The 25324-nt window shown below is 42.3% G+C and overlaps 1 pseudogene; it reads left to right on the top strand.

The window, feature by feature from the left end:
- The first annotated feature begins 24300 nt into the window (after window positions 1-24300).
- On the top strand, window positions 24301-24415 carry LOC137628023 (U4 spliceosomal RNA; annotated as a pseudogene).
- Window positions 24416-25324: the final 909 nt, after the last annotated feature.

The following is a 25324-nucleotide window of genomic DNA, read 5'->3' as shown; positions in this document are numbered from 1 at the left end:
CATTAGGGAAGTGGGCTATTTCTAGCCAGCTTGTAAGACAGTCACAATATGCCATATATGTATGTCCTTCAAGCTGAAACAGGTCCATGACAGACTTGGAATGCATACTCTGGGGCAGGGTTAATTTTCTTAACTTCGGCAGGCAATGATGGTGAGTGGGCGTCACATGATGTATACCATGAACGATGATGCTGGAGGTCACCTTCAATGCCCTGTCAATAGACCGAATGTCTCCCTCTTCTCAACATTGTATCTAGGCCTTGATGTCCAGCAAGAAGGTTGGCGGGTACCAAACAGTTGTCGCAATACATCTCCAATTTTTGGGGCATCACGTTATACCTCCAAGGATATTTCTAATTTCTCTAATTTTATTGCCATCTAGACTATCCCAGTACTGTTGTCAATTATTATATAACAATTTCTTGATGTTAGGAAGGAAATCATTACAGGGAAAGGGATACCTTCTAGGCGGCAGCTCGGATGCAGCATTCTTTGCCAATAAATCTGCTTTTTCATTCCCAGACACACCTACATGAGCTGGAACCCAACAAAATCAAACTGTTATACCTCTCAGTTCAATAATAAGAAGCCATTCTGAAATCTTTAAAAGTAAAGGGTTACAAGAATTAAAAACTGTCTATTTGGCACTGTCCCTAGGGCAGGAAATCGAGAGATAGTCAGCAGCATGATTTCTCTTGCCTGGTAGGTATTTAACGTTGAAATTATACAATAATGTTTTTTCCTTTAATCTTAATAGTCTTGGGTTGGTGATCTCGCAGAAATTTCTGTTGCCTAGTAACTTGACTAAAGGGCGGTGGTCCGTGACAACGGTTATGTTCGGGCAGCCCAATAAGAATGATTGTGCCTTTTTTAAGCTCCAGGGAACCGCAAGGGATTCCCCCTCCCCAACTTCATACTCAGATTCAGCTTGTGTGAGGAAACGACTGCCACAAAGTGCTATTCTCCAACCATCTCTACAACAGAAGGGGGTGTCCATGGAGATACAACTGCAATATTGTTGGAGGATGAGGAAGCCCACACCCTCCTTACTCCAGTCAGTGACTGCAATAGTCGGCCGCAGCTTGTGGTAGTAGGAGAGGCCGTCTCTGGCTAACTTGCTTGCACTTGACGAAACTTCTCATGAAGGTGCTCATCCCCATAGACCTGTTTGCCTGCGGGATTCTTCAGTAGGTCTCTTAAGTGGGTCATAATGAGTGCTGTTGTCAGAAAGGGGGCCAGCTGATTGACAAAAGCATATCATGACCTGTCAGATATTGTGGGCTTTTGGGGAATAGAGAAACATTTGATGGCAGATAAACAATGTCAAACCAGACGAATTCCACTTCTTTCTTGCAGAACTTGAATTTTTCTGATATCAAAGTGATGCCTTTATATGCGCAGACTGCGAGGAAGTCATACACATACCAAAAGGCCCCATCTATGCTCAAATTATAGAGACGTCTCTCACTTTCGAGGCATCATGTTATACCTCCAAAGAGATATGACATTTGTTACTTCTCTCATTTTATTACCATCTAGACTCTCCCATTGCTGTTGCCAATTGTTATAAAAAAATTTCTTGATGGTAGGTAAGAAATCATTACAGGGAAAATGGGATACCTTCTTTGGTAGCAACTCGGTCAGCACTCTTCACCAGTAAATCTGCCTTCTCATTCCCAGACAAACCTACATGTGCTGGAACCCAACAAAATCGAACCATTAAATCTCTCAGTCCAGTAATAAATAGCCCTTCTAAAATCTTTTAAACTAAAGGGTTACTAGAATTAAAATCTTCTAAAGCTTGAAGGACACTCCTTGCATTACTAAAAACGGTAAAATTACCCTACTTCTCCAACGCTATTTTCTCAATAGCGGTTAGTATGCCATACAATTCGGCAGTAAATATGGAAGCTGTTCGAGGAAGTGCACCTCTACAATTAAAACCATTACTAGGAACTCCAAATCCAACGCCAGCATCAGAGTTGGAGCCATCAGTATATATTAAAGTCGATCCTCTATGTTCTGCAACATGTTCCATAAAAAGAGACCTGGATTCTAAGTCAGTCATATTCTTTATAACTCCAATAAAGCATTTACAAAAAGATACCTATGGTAACTTTCACGGAGGTGTTGATGATACCATAAATGGAAGCACTTTACTTCTAATTATATGAAGACTGTATATCAATTGTTGAACACAAAACCCATAAGGGTGCGGGATTTTGGGTGCAACTCAAAGTATGATGTGTGCTTTACAAGGCTTGCAGTCTGATAGGCTAAAGAATTAGGAAGTCTCTGCAACCTAAACCAATACCGAATAATAAAAGACTTTCGGTAACGGTCTAAAGGTAATTCTCCAGCATCAACAAGGAGACTTCTGATAGGCGAAGTTCTAAACGCTCTTGTGGACAATCTAATACAAGCATGAGAAATTGAATCTAATATCTTTAATCGACTTGGGGCGACTAAGGAGTATATTTTGCACCTATAACTAATTTTCTAATATTTCAGGGCCTTGTATAATTTTAAAATAGTATTGCAGTCTGCCCACCATGATATATTGGACAATACTTTTAAAAGATTCAGAGCCTCAAGACATTTAGCTTTTAATGCTTTTAAGAGAGAAACTCATGTAAGCCTAACAAATATTAAGCCTAAAAATTTAGATTCACTTACACATGGGATACGTTGACCTTTAATGGATAAATCCAGGTCTGAATGTATTCCCAGAATACGACAGAAATGGACAACAACAGTTTTGCTTATCAAAAACTTGAACCCATTCATATCAGCCCACTGAATAATTTTGTCAATTGAGAGTTGTAGGTTTCTCTCAAACATCGCAATTTTAGCTCCAGCAAATGATCGGGAGATCATCAACAAATATTTGATTTGAGGTTTTCTGGTATCCTGACATCTAAGGTCATTGTAAAAATAAAAAAAAAAAAAAAATGGAATTATATTTAATTAAAACCATAAAAACAAAGGTGTCATTTTAAAAGTTAACTATCTCTCAGAAGACTTGTTTCTGTAATAAAGCTAAAAATACCACTAGCATGGTGGTACACATCATGTCCAAGTATCTTGGCAAGGCTGAACCTGCCATCCTCACCTCAAGCCACAAACTGATATCTATTTCCTTCAATACTGTATGTGGGGCATTGCTCAACAAATGCCTCACTGTCAATGGTACCAGTTGTTGCAATATGGTTGATGTTGGCCAGCCAGCAAAAACTCTTGTGTCTGTAGAGTGTGGCCAATGTGGAGATGACAAAGAGTAGTCTCCCACTTTCAGGGCAAACCGTTATACCCTCAAGGAGATTGATTGATTGATTTGAAGTTCTCTGACATCCTGACATCGAAGGTCATTGACGCCGATATCGGTTGGTTGGTTGGTCTAGATTGAACGGGCATTAAGCCCGAACTGGGGCTCATAGACCGGAAGTCATAGCCCCAAACAGGTGCAGTCCCGACCTTACAGTCGGTTCCACAATTACAAGTTCTCTTACTAATCATTAGCTCTTTGCAGAGCTGTTCCACTTAATAATTGATAATCACTTCGATCAAACGCCGATATCGTTTATTATAAATAAAGATTAAAAGAATATTCAATTAAAACCAGAGAAGTAAATATTGTGTAAAAGTTAAACAGCATTAAGAAGACCTGCGTCTGTTATAAAGAAAAAAATGCCACTAGCATTGTACGACACATCATGTCCAAGGATCTTGGCAAGGATGAACCTGCCATCTTCACCAAGAGCCTCAAACAGATATCTATAAGTGGGGCATTCAGTCAACAAATGCCTTACTGTCAAACAGTTGTCGCAATATGGTTGGTGTTGGCCAGCCAGCAGATACTCGTGTGTCATCTGAGTGTGACCAATGCAGAAATGACAAAGAGTAGTCTCCCATTTTCGGGGCATCCCATTATACCCCCAAGGGGATATACCAATCGATATTTTGCTCATTTTATTTATGTTTAAAATATCCCAATTGATTGATTGATTGATTTGAAGTTCTCTGGCATCCTGACATCAAAGGTCATTGACGCCGATATCATTTATTATGAATAAAGATTAAAAGAATATTAAATTAAAACCAGAGAAGTAAATATGTTATAAAAATTAAATAGCATTAAGAAGACCTGCTTCTGATATAAATCTAAAAATTCCACTGGAAGTTAATATGATATAAAAGTTAAATAGCATTAAGAAGACCTGCTTCTGATATAAATTTAAAAATGCCACTGGCATTGTATGACATATCATGTCCAAGGATCTTGGCAAGGATGAACCTGCCATCTTAACCACGAGCCTCAAACAGGTATCTATTTCTTTCAGTGCTACAAGTGGGGCATTCAGTCAACAAATGCCTCACTATCAAGAGTATCAAACAGTCGTCGCAATATGGTTGGTGTTGGCCAGCCAGCAGAAACTCGTGTGTCATCCGGGTGTGACTAATGTGGAGACGACAAAGAGTACTCTCCCATTTTCGGGGCATCCCATTATACCTCAAAGGGGATATACCAATCGCAATTTCTCTCTTCTCATTTTCGCTTAAACTATACCAATGCTGTTGCCAATTGTTATAAATAGAATTCTTAATTTCTGGTAAAACATCATTACAAAAATGGGAGACCTTCTTGGTAGCAACTCGGCAGCAGCACTCTTTGCCAGTGAAACTGTCTCTTCATTTCCAGACACACCTACGTGTGCCGGAACCCAGCGAAATCGAACTGTTATACCTTTTAGGCCCATAATTAAAAGCTACTCTAAAATCTTTAAAACTAAAGGGTTACTAGAATTAAAACCTTCTAAAGCTTGAAGGACACTTCTTGAATCACTATAAATGTTAAAATTTTCCTCCTCTTTTAACGCTATTTTCACAATAGAAGTTAGTATGCCATATAATTCAGCAGTAAATATGGAAGATATTGGAGGAAGTGCCCTTCTACAGTTAAAAGAACTACTATATACTCCAAATCCAACGCCAGCATCAGATTTGGAGCCATCGGTATATACAAAAGTTGATTCCCTATGTTCTTCAACATGTTCCATAAAAAGAGACCTAGCTTCTAATTCAGTCATGTTTTTTTTAACACCAATAAAATATTTATAGATGGTAATTTAAAGGGAAGTACCTTACCTCTAATGTTATCAAGACTGTTTAATAATTGTTTTACTTGAAAGCCATAAGGTTGAGGAGAATTTGGGTGCAACTCAAAGTATGTAGACTTCCTTACAAGGCTTGCAGTCTGAAAAGCTAAAGAGTTGCGGAGTCTTTGTAACCTAAACCAATACCAAATAATGGAAGACATGCGATAATGGTCTAAAGGTAACTGTTCAGCATCAACAAGGAGACTTGGGATAGGTGAGGCTCTAAATTCTCCTGCGGACAATCTTATACCAGCATGATGTATTGAAACTAATATCTTAAATCGGCTTGGGGTGGCTGAGGAGTATATTTCACATCCATAACTAATTTTGGAAAAAATTAAGGCCTTGTATAATTTTAAAATAGTTTTACAGTCTGCCCCCCCCCCCCACCCCAATGATATATGGGATAATACTTTTAAAAGATTCAGGACATCAAGACATTTACCTTTTAATGCCTTTAAGTGTGGAACCCATGTCAATCTACAATCGAAAATCAATCCGAAAAATTTAGCTTCACCTACACATGGGATCCGTTGACCTTTCATGTATATATCCGAGTCTGGATGTACTCCCCGGATACGACAGACATGTACAATAGTAGTTTTGCTTGTTGAAAACTTAGTTTCCATTCATATCGGCCCACTGAATAATTTTGTCCATTGCAAGTTGTAGTTTTCTCTCAACCATTGCCATTCTAGTTCCAGCAAATGATATGGAGAGATCATCCACGAATAGTGTTGAGAGAACGTCCCGGGGAATGACTGAGGATATCCCATTAATTGCTAGTGCAAACATGGTTACACTCAGCACACTACCCTAAGGAACTCCCCTCTTCCTGACATTTACTCTCTGATAATACTCTCACTTGAAAAACTCTATGTGAAAGAAATTATTAGATAAACAGTGGTAGCTCTCCTCTTAATCCCATTTCATGAATGGTTTTCAATATACCATATCTCCATGTAGAATCATATGCCTTTTCAAGGTAAAAAAACTGTCACATGGTGCTGTTTGGAAGCAAAGGCTTCACAAATAGAAGACTGAAGTCGTATCAACACATCAGTCGTTGAGTGCGTTTTTCTGAATCCACGTTGATTGGGTGATAAAATACCTTTCTTTTCAACGTACCATATCAGCTTTGCATTGACCATCTTCTCCATAATTTTACATAAACAAAATGTCAATGCAATAGGACGATAGTTTGCAGCTAAAAACTGATCATGCCATATTCTATTGATAATGCTTGAAATAAATAACTTTGTATTAAAATGTACATGTTTAATCATTGCATAAGGAATTCCATCGGGTCCAGGGGCAAGTGCGGAATCAAATTCTCTTACAGCGGAAGGAGAATTATACGACTCTTCCCTTCCTGTTGCAAAATTAATTTTTTTTTTCTTCAATGCTCCTATAATGGTAACCAGGAGCTCCTTCACACTTGCTGGATACATTTGAAAAATGATCAGGCAAGGCATTGCTAACATCATTTGCTTCAGTTATATACTGACCATTCACCTTCAACACTGATGGTGGGTTAGGGGTGATTTTCCAGTTATCTTTTTTAATTTACTCCACACAGAAGTTGGTGGTGCTCTACTGTTAATGGAGGAAACAAAAGATATCCATGACTGGCGCCTTGCTTCTTTCATGGCACGACGGAACTGTGCTCTACATTTCTTGTATATAATTAAATTCTCATCAGTTCGGCGTCTATGCAATCGTGTTAAGGAGTCCCACATCTTCATTTTCCACAATTCATGATATATTTCCCCTCGTGTTTGCTAAAACATTACCCCAGAAAGGATGTCTACCATTCAAATCTCCAAGTAAAAGAAAAGGTTGAAGAAGTTATTGAATCACCTCTACTAAGTTATCATACAAAAAGTTATCATTTGGAGTCAAGTAAAGAAAACAAATTGTAAATTTTCTCCTTATATATATCTGTACAACCAGAAGTTTATAAATAGGCAAAGAAACTTGGGCAACATCTCGACGAACGTATATGAGACTTCCGTCATGGCTCCCCACTTTGTGATCATATGGTGTCCTATAACTAATATATACGCGTGGACAAGGAGTATTATGATCAAGTTTGCTCTCCTGTAGATAAATAATTATGGGAGAATGCTCTTGAATAAGGAGCTTAAGTTCTTCATATTTGGCCCTAAAACTTTGACAATTCCATTGCAAAATGGATGAAAAAACTATCGTTTATAATTTGGTAGACCCCTTGGATGGAGTCTTCCCATTAGCAGTTTTTGATCTAACACTATTTCCAGGTGGTTTTATTAAAGAGGGTCTTGATAAATTTGGTTTAGCGTTTATGATTTTCTTTTTGTCTTTTTGATCTGATTGTTGAGGAGAATGGTGGACCTCCACTTGAATTTCCGATTTATTTAAATTGACTTCCAATTGATCAGAAACATCAACAGACAAAGCATCATATTCATTTGACGTCGTAATTTTGATATTTCTTATGGAAGGGGGCTAGAGAGATGGAGGTCTCTCTCTTTTCCGATTAATAGGTGGTGATTTAAAAGGTTTTTGCACCTTCCCCAATACAGGTGCACTTGGTAACTTGGTGTCAGGTGGAATCTCCATCAAATCGGGCAAGGACATGGCCTAAGAGAGGTTAGTACTATTGTTGGTAATAGGGGACGAAGGCTTTACAGAAATGGGCAATGACCCAGTTTTAATACACTGTGGTAGAGCCTCAGAAGGCAATATGATTACCTTGTCATGCAGTACTTTATTATCGGTAGTTGTATTTCTTTTCTTAGAATTACTGGCTGTGATAGGTGGGTTTGATGTCTCCTGCGGTAAATTTCCCTTTGATTTTAAGGCCTTTGCATAGCTAGTTGATTTATTCAACAGTCTTTTTACATGTACCACACTTATGTGTTCTAAACTTGATTTGTTTAGGGCAGCTTCCTCCAACTTATACAGTTCGCATCTACTATCAGTTGATTTATGATTCAAATTGCAGTTTTAACACCTGGCCTCAAGTGTATATTCTCCATGCTAAGTTTTGGAGAAAATACCTCACATTTTTTCATTTTTGCAAACTTTGGATGGGTGTCCAAATTTAAAACAATAAAAGCATTGCAGGGGCTTTTGTTTGAATGGCCGAACTTTAATCCTTTCATTTTCAATAACAATATGGAAAGGTACATCAGCATCCTGGAACGTAAGTATAATCATTGATATTCCAGGATTGATTTAAAGTTTTCAGGCATCCTGACATCTAAGATCATTGACGCCGATATCATTAATTTTATATAAAAATTAGAAGAATATTCAATTAAAACCATAAAAGTTGAATGTCATTATACAAGTTAGATAGTTTTCAGAAGACCTGCTTCTGAAATAAATCTAAAAATGCCACTTGCATTGTAGGATACATCATGTCCAAGAATCTTGGCAAGGATGAACCTGTCACCCTCACCAAGAGCCTCAAAAAAATATCTATTCCTTAAGTTATTATAACTGGGGCATTCGGTCAACAAATGCCTCACTGTTAGAGGTACTAAACAGTCGTCACAATACGGTTGGTGTTAGCCCTTCAGCAGAAACTCATGAGTCAACCGACTGTGACCAATACGGAGACAACAAAGAGAAGTCTCCCTTATGCACTTTCCATATATTTACTGGACACATAGAAAGTATCTCCTCCTCCGTAAATTCGTACAGGTCTTTATTAAAGACCACTCCCCTTCCATAACTAAAATTTAGATGTTTCATTTCTAATGTAATTTCATCAATGCCTGTCTGTAAGTTAGATAGTATTGCAGACTGAGTCGAGGATTTGGCATGGATGAGATAACTATTTTTCCCGAAACGAGATATATCTCCAGGTGCAATGGTTCCTACTTTTTTCTGAATAAACTTACATATTTTAAAATAATTCCCTATTATCCCTTTAGGTTCACCAACAAGCCATATTGGTGGTTTGGGTTTTCTCTGTGATGGCATGGGTACATTTGTGTGTTTTACAAACTAATCAGCAGGTTTGTACACATCCAATTCCTTTGGGACCTTATCACAAAGAGCTCCCATGATGTTAAATTCGCAAATTTTAATACTACTAATATCACTAATGGTATTAAACGCTTCATCATGACTATCAAAAGATATCCAAGAGTCCCATTATTAATCTCCAAGTCTCATCCTCATTTCCATTATCAATCCATAGCACTCTAATACACTATATATATCATCATAGTTTGTCTCTAATGGCATTTGGGAAACATGAAGGATTCACAGTTTACTTGTGTTACCCAAATTACTAGATTTTTTTAACATCAGTAGAGTGGTCCTTTTTAGTTCAAAGGTCATCAACAGAATTTTCCTTAATTACAGTAGCAGGGGTCGTCAACAGTGCTGGGGGAAGAGTCAGCGTATCCAGGGGATGGGGGTTCGTTGTTTGAAAAGTCCATAAAGCAGGGGTCGAGAAAGGGGTTCATTAGGTGAGGTTTATCAGCTTGAGAATATCGAGGTCTTGGGGATGTATTCTGGGTTCATAGGCACCTGATAATATCCCTTCAGGAGGTTGAGCGTAGAGAAAACCTTCCCTTTGTGCAGGTAGGAGGTCACGTCGGCGATGTTTGGGAGGGGGTAGTGATCCGGTTCTGTTTGCATGTTCAGGCGCCTGTAATCCCCGCACGGACGGAGGGAGCCGTCTTTCTTCAGAACTATGTGTAAGGGTGACGACCATGGGCTGGAGACCTCTTGGCAAAAGCCCATTTCCTCCATTTCGGCGAACGTCTGTTTGGCGGCTGCCAATCATTCCAGTGCCAGACGTCTGAATTTTGCGAAGACTGGGGGTTCCGTCGTCTAAATATGGTGATAAATACCGTGCTTGGCAGGAGCCGTGGGCGTTTGGTGAAGTTCTAGACGGAAAACTTCCGGGTACGACGTGAGGAGGTGGGCGTAGGCATCCGTGTGTGGGCTGATGTGGAGAGCGAGGTTGGAAGGGGGCGGGTTGAAGAGGTGTCGACAAGTACAAGTCTGAGTTAACCAATCGTCGGTGGGCGACATCGACCAGAAGGTGGAAATGAGAGAGGAAATCCGCACCAAGGATTGGCAATGTGACGTCAGCAACGAGAAACTTCCAATTAAATTTACCGTTTCCAAAATATAATGTGAGGTTCTCGTAACTGTAGGTGGGTATCGCAGATCCGTTGGCAGCTACCAAGCAGACGTCGGCAGATGTAGACAGACTACGTCGTTTCCTGAAGAGTTCCCTTGGCAAAAGAGAACGACAAGCACCCGTGTTATCAAAAATCGCATGCCCGTTCCTGCATCATGTAAAAAGAAAAGATTAGAAACACGGGAGGCCACCGCCACGAGCGATGGCCTACTTACACGTTTTTGGCCACTGACAATCTTTGGCAGATTTCTTCGCGGTTGCCCCGAATCTGAATTGGTAGTAGCAAAACTGCGGCGGATGGGAGGTAGTAAGTGGCTATAGAAGTCGTTGGTTGGGGCGCGAGCGAGTGGTGGGTGGTGGGTGGCTTTGTCGCCGCTTCGGCATGTCACGGGGTAGGCGTGTATGTCCTACAGCATTCACGTCAGCTTCGGTTGACGTTGAATAGGCGTCCTCTTCGTCACGGTTGGAGGCGTTGATGGAGGTCTTGAAGTGGCTGTCCATAAGGGCGTCGGCTTTGGTCATCAAGTCCTTTATGGGTAAACTATCGACATTGGGTATGGCAGCGCATACAGGTTTGGGTAAACGGCGTATCCAAAGGGCACGAAGTAGGTTCACCTCACGAGGAGAGCCGTCTGCGGCAGGTTGCAGGTGAGCGATTCTGGTCATTTCCCTGAGGGCGAGCGAAGCCCTTTGGTCCCCAACGGTTGTTGAGAGAGCTGAAAAAACTTTGCTATACGGGCGACTGGCGATGGCAAGTACTGCTGCAGAAGGTATATTTTGAGGGCGTCATACGCTACTGGGGTGTCTCGTTGTTCACAAAGCCAGTCAGATATTTCCGGGAAGGTGTCCTCGGGTATCGCCGCAAAAACATAATCTGCTTTGGTGGTTGGGCAAGTCACGCTCTTGATGCAAAACTGGACTTCTGCGCGCTGAAACCAAGCAAACGCCTCTCCCCTGGCGAATGATGAAAGTTTCAATGGGGCAGCCACAGCGCGAACTTCCGTAGAGTCTGCCAAAGTACCAACGATGGAGGGGCGAGGGGGTGTGGAAGGCGGGAGGAGCGAGTCGACTTCTGGTGTCACCAATGTGACAGGCCGAGAGAAGGTTGTGACTCAAAGACAGGATGAAAGCAACTGAGTGAGTTTATTATGGGACACTCCTTTATATACAAAAGCTCAAGGCAACAGGAAATTTCATGTTCAAAATCAACACCATTACCAATGAGAAAAACAGGCATGTTTATTCAGGTTCTTTTTAGTGCGAGGGAAGAGCAAAGATACAAACATAATATATACACAAACTGAACTATGTACGATCGTGTGACACATGGTTGGTACATCTGCCCCTTCCCAACCAAAATGCCAGTCTTTCATGACTGACTGCAGCAATGTCACCAAGGCTGAAATGAGACTAGACCACTGCAAACAGCCCACGAAGGAAGTGACTGTCACCTTTTTTGGGCCAATTCCCAAATCACTGGACCTTGGACTACGGGGAGACTTCCCCATAAAGGACTTAAAAAAACAACCCATTGCATTGTTTCAACTCCCAACATTTTGAACACCATAAGGAAGACTGCAGGAGCCCTACCGTCTGTGGAGTCTGCAGCCACCTTCATCCAACTCAAACTTGTATAGATGCGCACCAAGTAGGGTTAGAGGCCCATGCCAAGTGTCCCAACTGTGCTGGACCCCACCATGCCTGGAACAGGTGTCCAGAGTTCCTGAAAAGGCTACCAGCATCACAGACTAGCCCACCTACCACTACAACAGTAGCACTGCAGCAGCTGCCAAAGCCCCAACGAGCTCCACGTTCCCGACCTCCTCCTTGTCCTCCGGTGGTTTCCGATCCAGTTGCTCCTAACACAACCACTGCCCAAAAATCTGTCACTGCTCCTATCCCAGTTATAAATCCTGCTCCCACTCCTACCCAGAGCCCTCTTCCTTCCCCTTCATTTTCCTCCATCATTTCCCAAGCTGAGTGCTTGCCAGTTTAAATGCTGATCCCTTTGATTCTATAGCTAGTATTGAAAGTCTGCACACTTGCCCAGACTCCCTCTGATGCAGTTGAATCCCTCCTCTCTCCCCTATAACACCCCCCATTGAGCAGGGATAAGCAACTATGCTTTAAACTGCTCATTTTCTCTACTACTTCTCCCAGTCTTTCCTACTTACTGGGACTTGCTACTGTCACCACTTTTACCTACCACTAAAACTTTTCACATCGGTTCCAGTATGGACCTGGTTTCCTGGTCCTCCTGGCAGTCATGCTCTTAGTGCTGAGCGGCCGCACTGCCCTGCCTGCAGTTATGCTAAAGGAGCTGAGCGACTTTGAGCTTGCTGTTGAGCAAACTAATTATCACAGCTGTGGGCGGAGCTACTGTTTAAAAAGAAAAAACTTTCTCGTGAGCCAGGAACTTGTCAAACCGATCATAAGGTCGGGGCTGCACCTGTTGGGGGCTATGACCAAGATTCTAAGAGCCCCTGTCCGGGCAATCTAGAGCGAACGAACAAAACGACGTAAATAAAGCAGTCTCAGGTCAGCTCCCACGTTGTGAGGACTACTCTTCGCGCTCAGGGACCGCTCTACTCGCCCGAGGGGACACCCAGGTCCCCTGCCAGCTTTCTACCCATATTTTTCGACCTTGTGTCGAAATTTTTGGCTGTCCTGAAATTTTCGGCTGTGACACGGAACAGTAACTGGTTGAAATTTTTGGCTTGTTACATCAGATCCTCTGATATGGCCAGGATTTACCAGACATTATGTCCGTGGGTTACAAAAGGCTCAAGGACTTTGTGTGGCACATATCCAAAATGGCTCCGACACTACAAAAGGCTCTACATGTATGATGGTACTGTCTCAGACTGCAAAGACTGCCAATGGTACGCTTCCTACAGGGAGGAACTGATCAACTATGTTGGTTTCATCCCTACCAAGGACTCAGGAATGTACCATCACAACTTAAGATGCGAGTGCACTGATTATTTAGATATCACCATTACCTGCAGCCCCCACTTCAAGGAGACCAGGCCCAAATTCTGGGACTTAACTCCACCGTCCAAAGGCCCACACACCAGTATCTTTGTGACCCCCCACCAGCTCTCCAAGATCGCTTCCTACTGCACACCGCCTGCAGTTAAGCCACACTACAAAGCATGTTGTTGTGAAGAATGCCTGCAAGAGTTCTGGCTCTCTGTTCGACCCAAGGACCCAGCAATCAAGCAACAAGCACCACCTTCTCCAATCCATCCAGCTACCAAGAAGAGGAAGACAGAGCACCCTCCTACACTGGACACCCTGCCTGCCTCCTTGGAGTCGCAAGCTTGCGGCCCAGAAGGGGACACAGCTGCATCAACCTCCACACAAGAGGCAGATATATCTGCCATGGACTTAGACCCTGTCACCCTGCCCATCACGCAGACTACAGAGGCACACATGCACGATTGTAACTGCACTGTGTGACTCACTCAGCTTCTGGCTGAAGCCACTGCTATCAGCAGTACTCAGGTTTCACTAGAGGCCTCACAGCCAACAACAACTCAAGTTTAAACTACCAGCTACCAGAGAGACCCCGTCATATGCGGCTGTAGCTGCTATGGCAGCCGCTAATCCTGGTCTAAAGATTACGTCCAGAACCAACTTAAATGGTGATATCGTTATCACCCCTAAGGATCAGGATGGTGCAAGACACCTGCGCAATGAAGCCATCCTCCCCTACCTTGATCACACCAAGAAACAGAAGAAAGCGGTGGTATACAATTACCTAATCAAGATGCCAATCTCCCTCATCACAGATTACCAAAACGTTGCCCAAGCCAAAAGGAAGTTGGGCAGTCATAAAGCACCCACCAGGTAAGTCATTGTCACCTTTGTTGGACCTATCCCACCTGCCTCGGAGCTCGGACTATGGGGAACTTTTCCTATAAAGGACTTGGAAAGGGAACCACTCCTCAGCTTCAACTGCCAGCGCTTCGGACACCACAAGTCTGACTGCAGGAGCCAGGCGATCTGTGGAGTCTGCAGCAGCAAGCAACCAACTCAAAATTGCATTGATAAGCACAACGCTGGAAGAGAGACCTGGCCCATGTGCCCTAACTGCTTCCGGCCTCACCACGCCTGGAATAAAAGGTGCCCAGAACGCCTCAAAAGGCTCGAACCTCTGGAGACTACCAATCCTACAACTACAAAGGACACACTGGCGCTGCAACCAAAGCCGCAGAGAGAACCACGCAAGAAACCTCCTTGGAAGCCAGCCCCAGCTCCAGTACCAGCTGCTGCTCCTGCGACTACCACTACCGCCAGCCCAGCCATCATCCTTCCACTGACCTCCTCCTCTCCAGATCCTATACCTTGTCACCAAAGTCCTATCCATTCTCAACCTCCCTGGCCTCGGTCAGACCGTAAACTACATCCCCCCTCTCCTCCAACAAAGCTCACCGCCACAGCCATCCCCCCCCCCCCCCCCGCGAGCAGAAATAAGCCCTTATACTTAAATCGCTCATTTTTCTTTAACTCTGACATTCTCCTTTCCTCTCCCAGTCTCTCCTACTCACTGGGACTTGCTACTATACCACTATTCTCTACTACTAGAGATCTTCTTTCTGGCACCTAAGAGGGACCGATTTCAAGAGCTCAGGGGCGAGCCACCTACTCAATTGGCCTTTGGGCCGAGAGAGATATTAAAGCTCTGGTGCAGAGCAATAGTCTAAGCTCTAGGTGCAGAGCCATAGGCCAGTGAGTGCTCTCATGAAAGTATCATCGACACAATAGCTCTAGGTGCAGAGCTTTTAATTTGACTTGGGGGCTAGAGCATATTGTCCACAGAACTCCCGTCCGGATAAAATTCCGGGCAATCTATAGCAAGCAAGCAAGCAACGTGAATAAAGCCACAGCTCAAAGAAAATCTAATCAAGGAGCTACACAAGTGGATAGGGAATGGCTCTCCCTCTGCCACATGGCACAAATAGGCCACGGAGCTAGAGCCTTCTCCCATTGACAGATACACCCCAAGAGAGCAGGCTGTATGCATACACAGGCTCAGGTTGAGATACAAGGCAAACTGGGAGATTTTGGATAACAACCAAAGACCCTGTGAACATTGTGACGCCATACCACAACAGGCCCCCCTGCACTACCTATTAGAATGTAGGGAGACAACAAAACTGAGTGGCGACCTTCAAATGGACACCAACTCACCACAAGCCAGGCCGACTGCAGCCACACTGTGAAAATCAACTGTCGAAAACATAGTTACACAGACAATTACTTTCAAGACTACCTCCACCGAACAACCTCTGGAATTCTCATCAACCCAACTCATCCACTCACCGTAAGGCCCTATACACATCATCTTCTGTATACTTCCATACCTACTCTATGACTGAAATACTCAGCAGGGACCATTGCCTTATTCTATGTTTGGGTTCCCCCAGGTCCCTCAGTGTGAGGCACCTCGTATATCCACCAGAGAGTTACTAATGCATCTTCCGGTGAATTTTGCATCTTCCAGTCTTGGATGGTCTGGGATGCATCTTAGGTATTTATCGAGCTTATTCTTAAACACTTCTACACTCACTCCTGATATGTTTCTTAGATGAGCTGGCAGTGCATTAAATAGTCGCTGCATTAACGATGCTGGTGCGTATTGGATTAATGTCCTGTGCGCCTTCCTTAGTTTTCCTGGTATAGTTTTTGGCACTATTAATCTACCTCGGCTTGCTCTTTCTGATATTTTTAGCTCCATGCTGTTTTCAGTAATTCCTTCTATTTGCTTCCATGCTTGTATTATCGTGTAGCATTCTCTTCTTTCTAGACTGTATAGTTTTAAAAATTGCAGTCTTTCCCAGTAGTCAAGGTCCTTAACTTCTTCTATTCTAGCAATATAGGACCTTTGTACACTTTCTATTTGTGCAATGTCCTTTTGGTAGTGTGGGTACCATATCACATTGCAGTACTCGAGTGTACTACGTACATAAGTTTTGTAAAGCATAATCATGTGTTCAGCTTTTCTTGTTTTAAAGTGACTGAATAACATTCCCAATTTTGCTTTACATTTAGCCAACAGTGTTGCTATTTGGTCGTTGTATAACATATTCCTATTTAACATTACACCAAGGTCTCTAATTGCTTCCTTGTTTGTGTTTGTCTCGTTATTAGGTCCCTTGTGTGCAAATACCATTCCTTCTCTGTCTCCATAATTCATTAACTCGAATTTATCGGAGTTAAATACCATCCTATTTATCTCCGCCCATTCATATATTTTGTTTAGATCTCTTTGTAGTGAGTTCCTATCTTCATCACAAGTAATTTCTCTACTTATTCTTGTGCCATTGGCGAAACTTCTCACTACAGAGTTTTTAACATCACAGTCTATGTCTGAGATCATAATAACAAACAGCAATGCAGCTAATAATGTAACTTGTGGCACGCCAGATATTACCTGATCTCCTCTGATTTCTCGTCATTTGCAACCACTATCTGTTTTCTATTTTGCAGGAATTCTTTTACCCATTTTCCTATCTTTCCCACAATATTATGCTTTCTCATTTTTTTCTCTAATATATAATGGTCTACCTTGTCAAAGGCTTTTGCTAAATCTAGATAGATCACATCTGTATCTTTTTCATTTATCATATTTCTGTATATGTTTTCATAGTGTGCTATCAGTTGGGTTTGTGTACTTTTTCCGGGCACAAAAACGTGTTTACCTGTATTAAAAAAATTACTTTTAACCAAATGATTCATTATTTTCTTTTTTATTACCCTTTCATACACTTTCATAATATGTGATGTTAGACTAACAGGTCTATAATTGCTTACCTATAGTCTTGATCCACTTTTGAAAATAGGGGTTACATAAGCTAATCTATGTCTAACATATATCTCACTCATATCTACACGTCAGAGAGTGAATGAAGGTTGCAAAGTGTTGGGGGCAATTAAGGGAGTAGTAAAAAATAGAGGGTTGGGCATGAATGTAAAGAGACTTCTATATGAGAAAGTGATTGTACCAACTGTGATGTATGGATCGGAGTTGTGGGGAATGAAAGTGATGTGTTTGAGATGAAGTGTCTAAGGAGTATGGCTGGTGTATCTCGAGTAGATATTGTTAGGAACGAAGTGGTGAGGGTGAGAACGGGTGTAAGAAATGAGTTAGCGGCTAGAGTGGATATGAATGTGTTGAGGTGTTTTGGCCATGTTGAGAGAATGGAAAATGGGTGTCTGATAAAGAAGGTGATGAATGCAAGAGTTGATGGGAGAAGTACAAGAGGAAGGCCAAGGTTTGGGTGGATGGAGGGCGTGAAGAAAGCTCTGGGTGATAGGAGGATAGATGTGAGAGAGGCAAGAGAGCGTTCTAGAAATAGGAATGAATGGCGAGCGATTGTGACGCAGTTCCGGCAGGCCCTGCTGCTTCCTCCGGTGCCTTAGATGACCGCGGAGGTAGCAGCAGTAAGGGATTCAGCATTATGAAGCTTCATCTGTGGTGGATGACGGGGGAGGGTGGGCTGTGGCACCCTAGCAGTACCAGCCGAACTCGGTTGAGTCCCTTGTCAGGCTGGGAGGAACGTAGAGAGTAGAGGTCCCCTTTTTGTTTTGTTTCATTTGTTGATGTTGGCTACCCCCCAAAATTGGGGGAAGTGCCTTGGTATATGTATGTATGTATGTATATCTACACTTTGTCTTAGCAGTTTTGCAAGCGGCTTCGCGATAGCATGTGTAGTTTTTTTTAACAAAATCGCTGGAAGTCCATCTGGTCCGGCTGCCGATCCATTTTTAATTTCGCTTATAGCCTTGACAATATCTGCTTCATTAATATCTATATCCGTTAGATATTCAACATTTTCTTCTCTCATTTTTGTTTCATTATTCTCATTCACAATTCTTGGCGTGAATACACACTTATATTTTTCTGCTAATATGTTGCACATTTCCTTTTCTTTATTCGTTAACTGTCCTTTTAATTCTTAGGGGGCCTATTTCTAATCTTCCCTTATTCATCTTTTTTGCATAGGAGTAAAGTTTTTTTATATTTTGAAGTGTCCTTTCTTCTAAGTCCCTTTTTTCCTTTTCTTTTGATTGTATGATCTATTGTTCTGCATTTTCTATCTTACTTTTTATTTCCATCATTTTCCATACATTTTTTTCTTTAGCAAGATTTTTCTTCCACTTTCTGAAGGGTTGGACAACCCCACCTGCAACCTTTTTCTACTCTTCAAAGGCCTTACACCCCCTTTCTAACTACCACTATCCGTGACATGATGGCCCTCTCCCACTACCACCATCATCCTTACTCTGTTCACATCTGTCTCTACAACTAGAAACTTTTCAAATTTCTTATTATTTAATCAACCGACCTTCTATATATTGCAGGTTACCCACGGGCCAACCAAGGGAAAGGCCCATGCCAACAAGAAGTGTTGGCTACAATACAAACCGACCGACATTCCCTTCAGTAAATGGATATACAATAATTTATGTCTGGAAGCATTGTAATTCTCCTTAATTCCAATGTTTCCGAAGCAATCTTGAATTTAGTTATCATTTCTTTCTGCACAAGCACTCAAAGATTATGCATCATAATTAGCCAGTAGATTTCATTCAGAAATTAGTGCGTTATCGTATTTTATATATTCAGGGGAAATAGCCAATCTTTTTACACATTTACATATGCCGGTAGGTGGGACGCAATGCGGCCTCCTTGGTGTTACAAGAACAGTCACCATGATATATGACTGATACCAAAGGCAGATATACGAACCTGGTTCAGAGACTTGAATAAATGTGACACTTTCATGAGTGGCGGAGAGGTTAATCCTCATACTCTGTGCTCTTCAGGGAACATTTACCGTTTAAATTCCCTCTGTGAGGATTGTAGAGTGGTCACCCTCTCAATGGCAGGCAAAAGTAGAAGGTTAACTGCGATTCTCCCTCTTGAGCTCATCCTTGAAGTCAAATAGGTGAGTGGCCATGATTTAGCAAGATATTGTATTGAAGAGTTACTTGAGGAAGTAGATCAGTTTAAGTACTTGGTGTCTGTTGTTGCTGCAAATGATGAAGAGGAAGCAGATCTACCTTAAAGAGTGAATGGAGGATGTAAAGTATTGGGGGCAGTGAAAGGAGTGGTAAAGAATAGAGGGTTAGAAATGAATGTAAAGGGAGTTCTGTATGAGAAAGTTCTGTACCATCTGTGATGTATGGATTGGGTTTGTAGAGAATGAAAGTGACGAAGAGACAGAAATTGAATGTGTTCCAGATGAAGTGTCTGAGGAGTATAGCTGGTGCATCTTGATTAGATAGGGTTAAGAACAAAGTAGTGAAAGTGAGAACGGGTATAAGAAATGAATTAGAAGCTAGAGTTAATACGAATGTGTTGAGATGGTTTGGTCATATAGAGAGAATGTAAAATGGCCGTCTCCTGAAGACGGTAATGAAGGCAAGAGCTGATGAGAGAAGTACAAGAGAAGGCCAAGGTTTGGGTGGGTGGATGGAGTGAAGAAAGCTCTAGGTGATAGGAGGATAGATGCGAGAAACAAAAGGTCGCGCTAGAAACAGAAATGAATGGTGAGCGATTGTGATGCAGTTCTGATAGGCCCTGGAGACCGCTGAGGTAGTGGCAGTATGGGATTCAGCTTCATTTGTGGTGGATAATGGGGGAGGGTGAGCTGTGGCAATGTAGCAGTACCAACAAAACTCAGATGAATCCTTCGTTAGGCTGGGAGGAGCGAAGAGAGAAGTCCCCTTTTGTTTTGCTTTTTATGTCGACTACCCTTAAAATTGGGGGCAGTGCCAAGGTAAATAGATAGATTGTATTAGTCAAACAAAATTAACTCATTGCTTTTCCATGTGCACACTTCACGAAACGGTCCCCGGGATGAAGTATAATATTATTTTAGCTTGAAATTTTCACAGAAATTATTCAACATTGTTTCTCGGCAATAACACTATATATACACTTCTTATTTATATTCTGATCCGTAAAATATAGAATGAAAATGTAAAAAGAATGACCATTTCACCTGTTTATAGTAAATTGATAATTTACTATTTTCTGATCAAAATCTACTGAATGACCCATATAAGATGACCATGGTGAATTATCTTTGAGTGCTTGTGCAAAGAAGTAATGACTAAATTTAAGGTAATTTTGGAAACACTAGATTTATGAATAATTACAATGTTTCCACACAAAAGTTGATTTTCATTGTTATATATTTCCTTTATCTCTATAATTGTCATTCTAGCCACGCTATAAACCTAGGTGGAAAAGCAGAGTGTTACACTACCAAGGTGTCCAATAGGAGAGCAGACCAGTGCAGAAAGGAAATAGAGATATAACGAATAAACTATATATGAAAAATAATATAAAATAATGGATATTTTAAGATAAATAACACCGTTAAAATAAATCAGTCCTATATAAACACGTTGTAAGGGGGATTGATAAGAAAATATTAGACCAAGGCAATGTATATATCTATTCAGGAAGAAGGCGCCGATGCAAAAGTGAAGCCTCGCCCTGAACCTGAACCTGAGAGAAGGAGTAGGAATATTGATAACACCAAGAGCACAAAAGGCATTAACTGGGTGGAGGGCTGTAAACGGCAGATTCTTACTTGCAAGGTTTAAATCAAAGCAGTGCAATATAAGCATTATAGTTTACTATGCACCAACAAATGATGCCCCTCACGAAAGGAAAGATGAATACTGCAGAGTGTAATAGATGAGATCCCAGAGAGATATGAAAATTGTGATTGGTGACCTCAATGCTAAAGTTGGAAGGAATAACCTAAGTATAGAGAATGTAATGGGTGTTGGGGGTCTTGCGAAGTTGCAAATGAAAATGGAGCTCATTTTATAAGTTCCTGTTTGACAAACAATCTTATTAATAGAGATACTCTATTCCAGCACAAGGACATCCATAAATTTACATGGACTTCACCATGTGGCAATTACAAAAATCAAATAGATCACATAGCCATTAATAAAGAGGAGGACGACTCTGAGAAATGTAATAAGCTATAGAGGTGCAAATATCCGTAGTGATCACCAGCTCCTCATTGCCACATTGAAATTAAAACTGAGCACCCAACAGAAAGGTAAAAAGAATACCTAGGTTTGATACAACTAATGTTCTAAAAGATGAGCACAGAGAAACATTTGCAATTGAATGTAGAAATCGATTTGCAGTCTTAAAGACTTTAAGAGACGAAGAGCACACAATTAATGAAGAATGGTGTGATATCAAGAACATATATTAGTCAATTGGTAGTAAAGTTTAGGGACATGCAGGTACAAGGAGAAAGCCATGGATATCAAAAGATACTTGGGATACTATAAAAAGGAGACAAAGACGGAAATTGATTGTTGAAAGTTTTCGAGTAAGTAATGAAAATTAAAAGGTAGTATATCAGTTTAGTGAGGTCGATGTTACTATATGGACATGAGTCATGTATGATAATCAGCAGTCTTGGCTCAGCTCCCACATTGTGAGGACTACTCATCGCGCTCAGGACCATCCTTACTCGCCACAGGACACACCCATGTCCCCTGCCAGCTAGCTAGCTGTATTTTTCAGTATTGTGCCGAAATTTTCGGCTGTGCGCTGATATTTTTAGCTGTTACACTGAACAGTAACTGGCTGAAAATTTTCGGTTGCTACATTGGATTCTCGGATACGACCAGGATCTCCCAAGGATTATGTCTGTAAGTTATAAAAGACTCAAGAACTTTGTGTGGGACTTGTATCCAGAATGGCTCAGACACTGCAGAAGGCTCTACATGTATGATGTTACGGTTTCAGACTGCAAAGACTACCAATAGTACGCTTCCTACAGGGAGGAACTGATTAAATATGTTGGTTTTGTCACTACCGATGACCCAGGAATGTACCCTCACAACTTAAAATGTGAATGCACTGATTGTTTCAACTTCCCCGTTGCCTGTATGCCCCACTTCATGGAGCAAGAGACCAGGCCCAAATTCTGGGACTTAACTCCACCGTCCAAAGGGCCATACTCCACGATCCTTGTTAAACCTCCCCAGCTCTCCAAGACCGCTATCTTCCGCACACCGCCTGTAGATAAGCTGCACTACAAAGCATGTTATTGCGCAGCATGCCTGCAAGAGTTCTGGCTCTCTGTTCGACCCGACGAGCCAGCAATCAAGCAGCAACCACCACCTTCTCCAATCCATACAGCTACCAAGAAAAAGATGACGTAGCACCCTCCTGCACTGGACACCCTGCCTTCCTCCTCAGGGTCGCGAGCCTGCAGCCCAGAAGAGGATACAGCTGCAGCCACCTCCACTCAAGAGCCAGACGTATCTGCCATGGAGCTAGATCCTGTCAACCTACCCACCACGCAGCCTACACAGGCACACATGCAGGATTGTAACTGCACTGTGTGCCTCACTCAGCTCCTAGCTGAAGCCACTGCCATCAGCAGTACACAGGTTTCACTAGAGGCCTCACAGCCAACAACAACTCAACAAGCTAAGTTTAAACTACCTGCCACTGGAGAGACCTTGTCATATGCGGCTGTAGCTGCTATGGCAGCCGCCAATCCTGGCCTTAAGATTACAGCCAGGACCAAGTTAAATGGTGGTATCATCATCACCCCTAAGGATCAAAATAGTGCAAGACATCTATAAATGAAGCCACCCTCACCTACCTTGATCCCGCCAAGAAACAGAAGAAAGCAGTGGTATACAACTACCCAATTAAGATGCCAATCTCCCTCATCGGATTGTGGGGTACCTTTCCCGTAGCTTTAATTGCCAACGCTTCGGACACCACAAGTCTGACTGCTGGAGCCGGCCGATCTGTGGCGTCTGCAGTGGCAAGCACCCAACTCAACATTGCATTGATGAGCACAACGCTGGGAGAGAAACCTGGCCCAAGTGCCCTAGCTGCTCCCATCCACACCACGCCTGGAATACAAGGTGTCCAGAGTGCCTTAAAAGGCTAGAACCTCTGTAACCAAAGCCGAAGAGGAAACCACGCAAGAGACCTCCTCGGAAACCAGCCCCAGCTCCAGCACCAGCAGCTGCTCCTGCGTCTACCACTACCACCAGCCCAACCATCATCCTTCCACTGACCTCTTCCACTCCAGAACCTACACCTTGTCCAAATCCTTCTGCTCCCAGCCACACCATGCCTGGAATAAAAGGTGTCCAGAGCGCCTTAAAAGGCTAGAAACTCTGGAAACTACCACTCCTACTACAAAGGACACATCGACACTGCAACCAAAGCCGAAGAGGAAATCATGCAAAAGACCTCCTCGGAAGCCGGCCCCAGCTCCAGTACCAGCTGCTGCTCCTGCGTCTACCACTAAGGCCAGCCCAACCATCATCCTTCCAACGAACCTACACCTTGTCCAAATCCTTCTCCTAACCCATCCACTCCAACCTTCTGCCAGCAATTGGACTCTATGTTCTTGCAGGACCTCATACCCATCACCATCCACCTTCTCACCCGAGTCCTATCCCTTCTCAACCTCCCTGGCCTTGATCAGACCCTAAATCCCATCCTCTCGCTCCTCCAACAAAGCTCACTGCCACAGCCACCCCTTGAGCAGAGATAAGTCCTTATACTTAAATCTGCTCCTTTTCTCTCCTACTTAAACATTCTCCTTTCCTCTCCCAGTCTCTCCTACTTACTAGGACTTGCTACTATACCACTATTCTCTAATACTAGAAACCTTCTTTCAGACTCCTGAAGGTGACTGATTTTAAGAGCTCAGTGGTGAGGCAGCAACTCAATTGGCCTTCGGGCAACGAGAGATATTAAAGCTCTGGTGCAGAGCACTGTCCAGGCTCTAGGTGCTGGGCAATAGACTAGGAGCACTCTATGAGTGCTCCTACAAGAAAGTATCATTGCCACAATAGCTCTAGGTGCAGAGCAGCTAACTTGACCTGGGGGCTAGGGCCTATTGTCCACAGAGCCCCCATCCGCAGAAAATTCCAGGCAAACTATAGAAAGCAAGGAAGTGCATAACAAGCTTTGCGCAGTGGCAGTATCGTAACCAATGAGGGCTAACCAAAGTGCAATTTTTGCTAGTAGTTGTATGACAATGAAACAATATCCAACAGATTTTGAAGATTTGAGACCAAAGCCCTAAGAAAAATATTGGGAGTGAAATGAAACTATGAGAGATTACTTGAGTGCCATAAGAGGGGTATATGGAGATGGCTTGGTCATGCTCTTCGCACTCCCCAAGAGAGATTAGTTCACCAATTATTTAATTGAGCTCCTGAAGGCACTAAAAGAGTTAGAAAGCACAGGCCTACATTGCTGAGGGCTATGAAGCGTAAAGTAGGAGATGATGAGTAGAGATGTATTGATTTAAAGGCTATAAATAGAGATGACCGGCAAAATCTAACCAAGTCCCTTTGCGTCAATGGGCGTAGGAAGAGATGATGATGATGATATAAATTATGTTTAACATTTGGATTGACTGCAGCATTCACACTTCAATCAACACTTGGCTTGCTGCTGGTAACTCTCTGCAATGGATACGACCCCTATGCAAATGATGTAACACATCTCTTTTATTAGTCCACCCCCAGTTGACAGGAGTCTGTTTCTGGTTGGCATACTGGTGACTGACTCTAGATAAAGTCTGCCTGGAAGGCCATATGCTTCATATGCTGTTTCAGCACTCTAGTTGAATAGAATTGATGTTTTATGTATCCCAGTATCGATAGTAGCCTAAAACCAGACACTGTTGATGGCCTAACCTAATTTGAATAAGGAAAATTCTGTTAAGATCTTCAGCAATAAAAGGGATCACTCCACCAACACATCTGTACCCAGTGTATCGCACTAGAATCTTTTGTTCCCTCTTACCCAGAAGGACACCAAAGGGTTAAAATGTTGTGGGTAAAAACGAAAATATGAAGGTTTTAAGTTGTGTATGTATTTCCTGGAGTATGTATTAGGAAATAATAAATAAACTTATATGGGGCTGACCAGTAAACCAAAATGAAATATCATGAAAAAAGAAATTCTGGGTACTCCATA

Source organism: Palaemon carinicauda, chromosome 35 (genome assembly GCF_036898095.1).
Source record: "Palaemon carinicauda isolate YSFRI2023 chromosome 35, ASM3689809v2, whole genome shotgun sequence".
NCBI classification, from domain to species: domain Eukaryota; kingdom Metazoa; phylum Arthropoda; class Malacostraca; order Decapoda; family Palaemonidae; genus Palaemon; species Palaemon carinicauda.
Note: the sequence above shows the minus strand (reverse complement) of the source record. Positions and strands in the feature narration are given on the sequence as shown.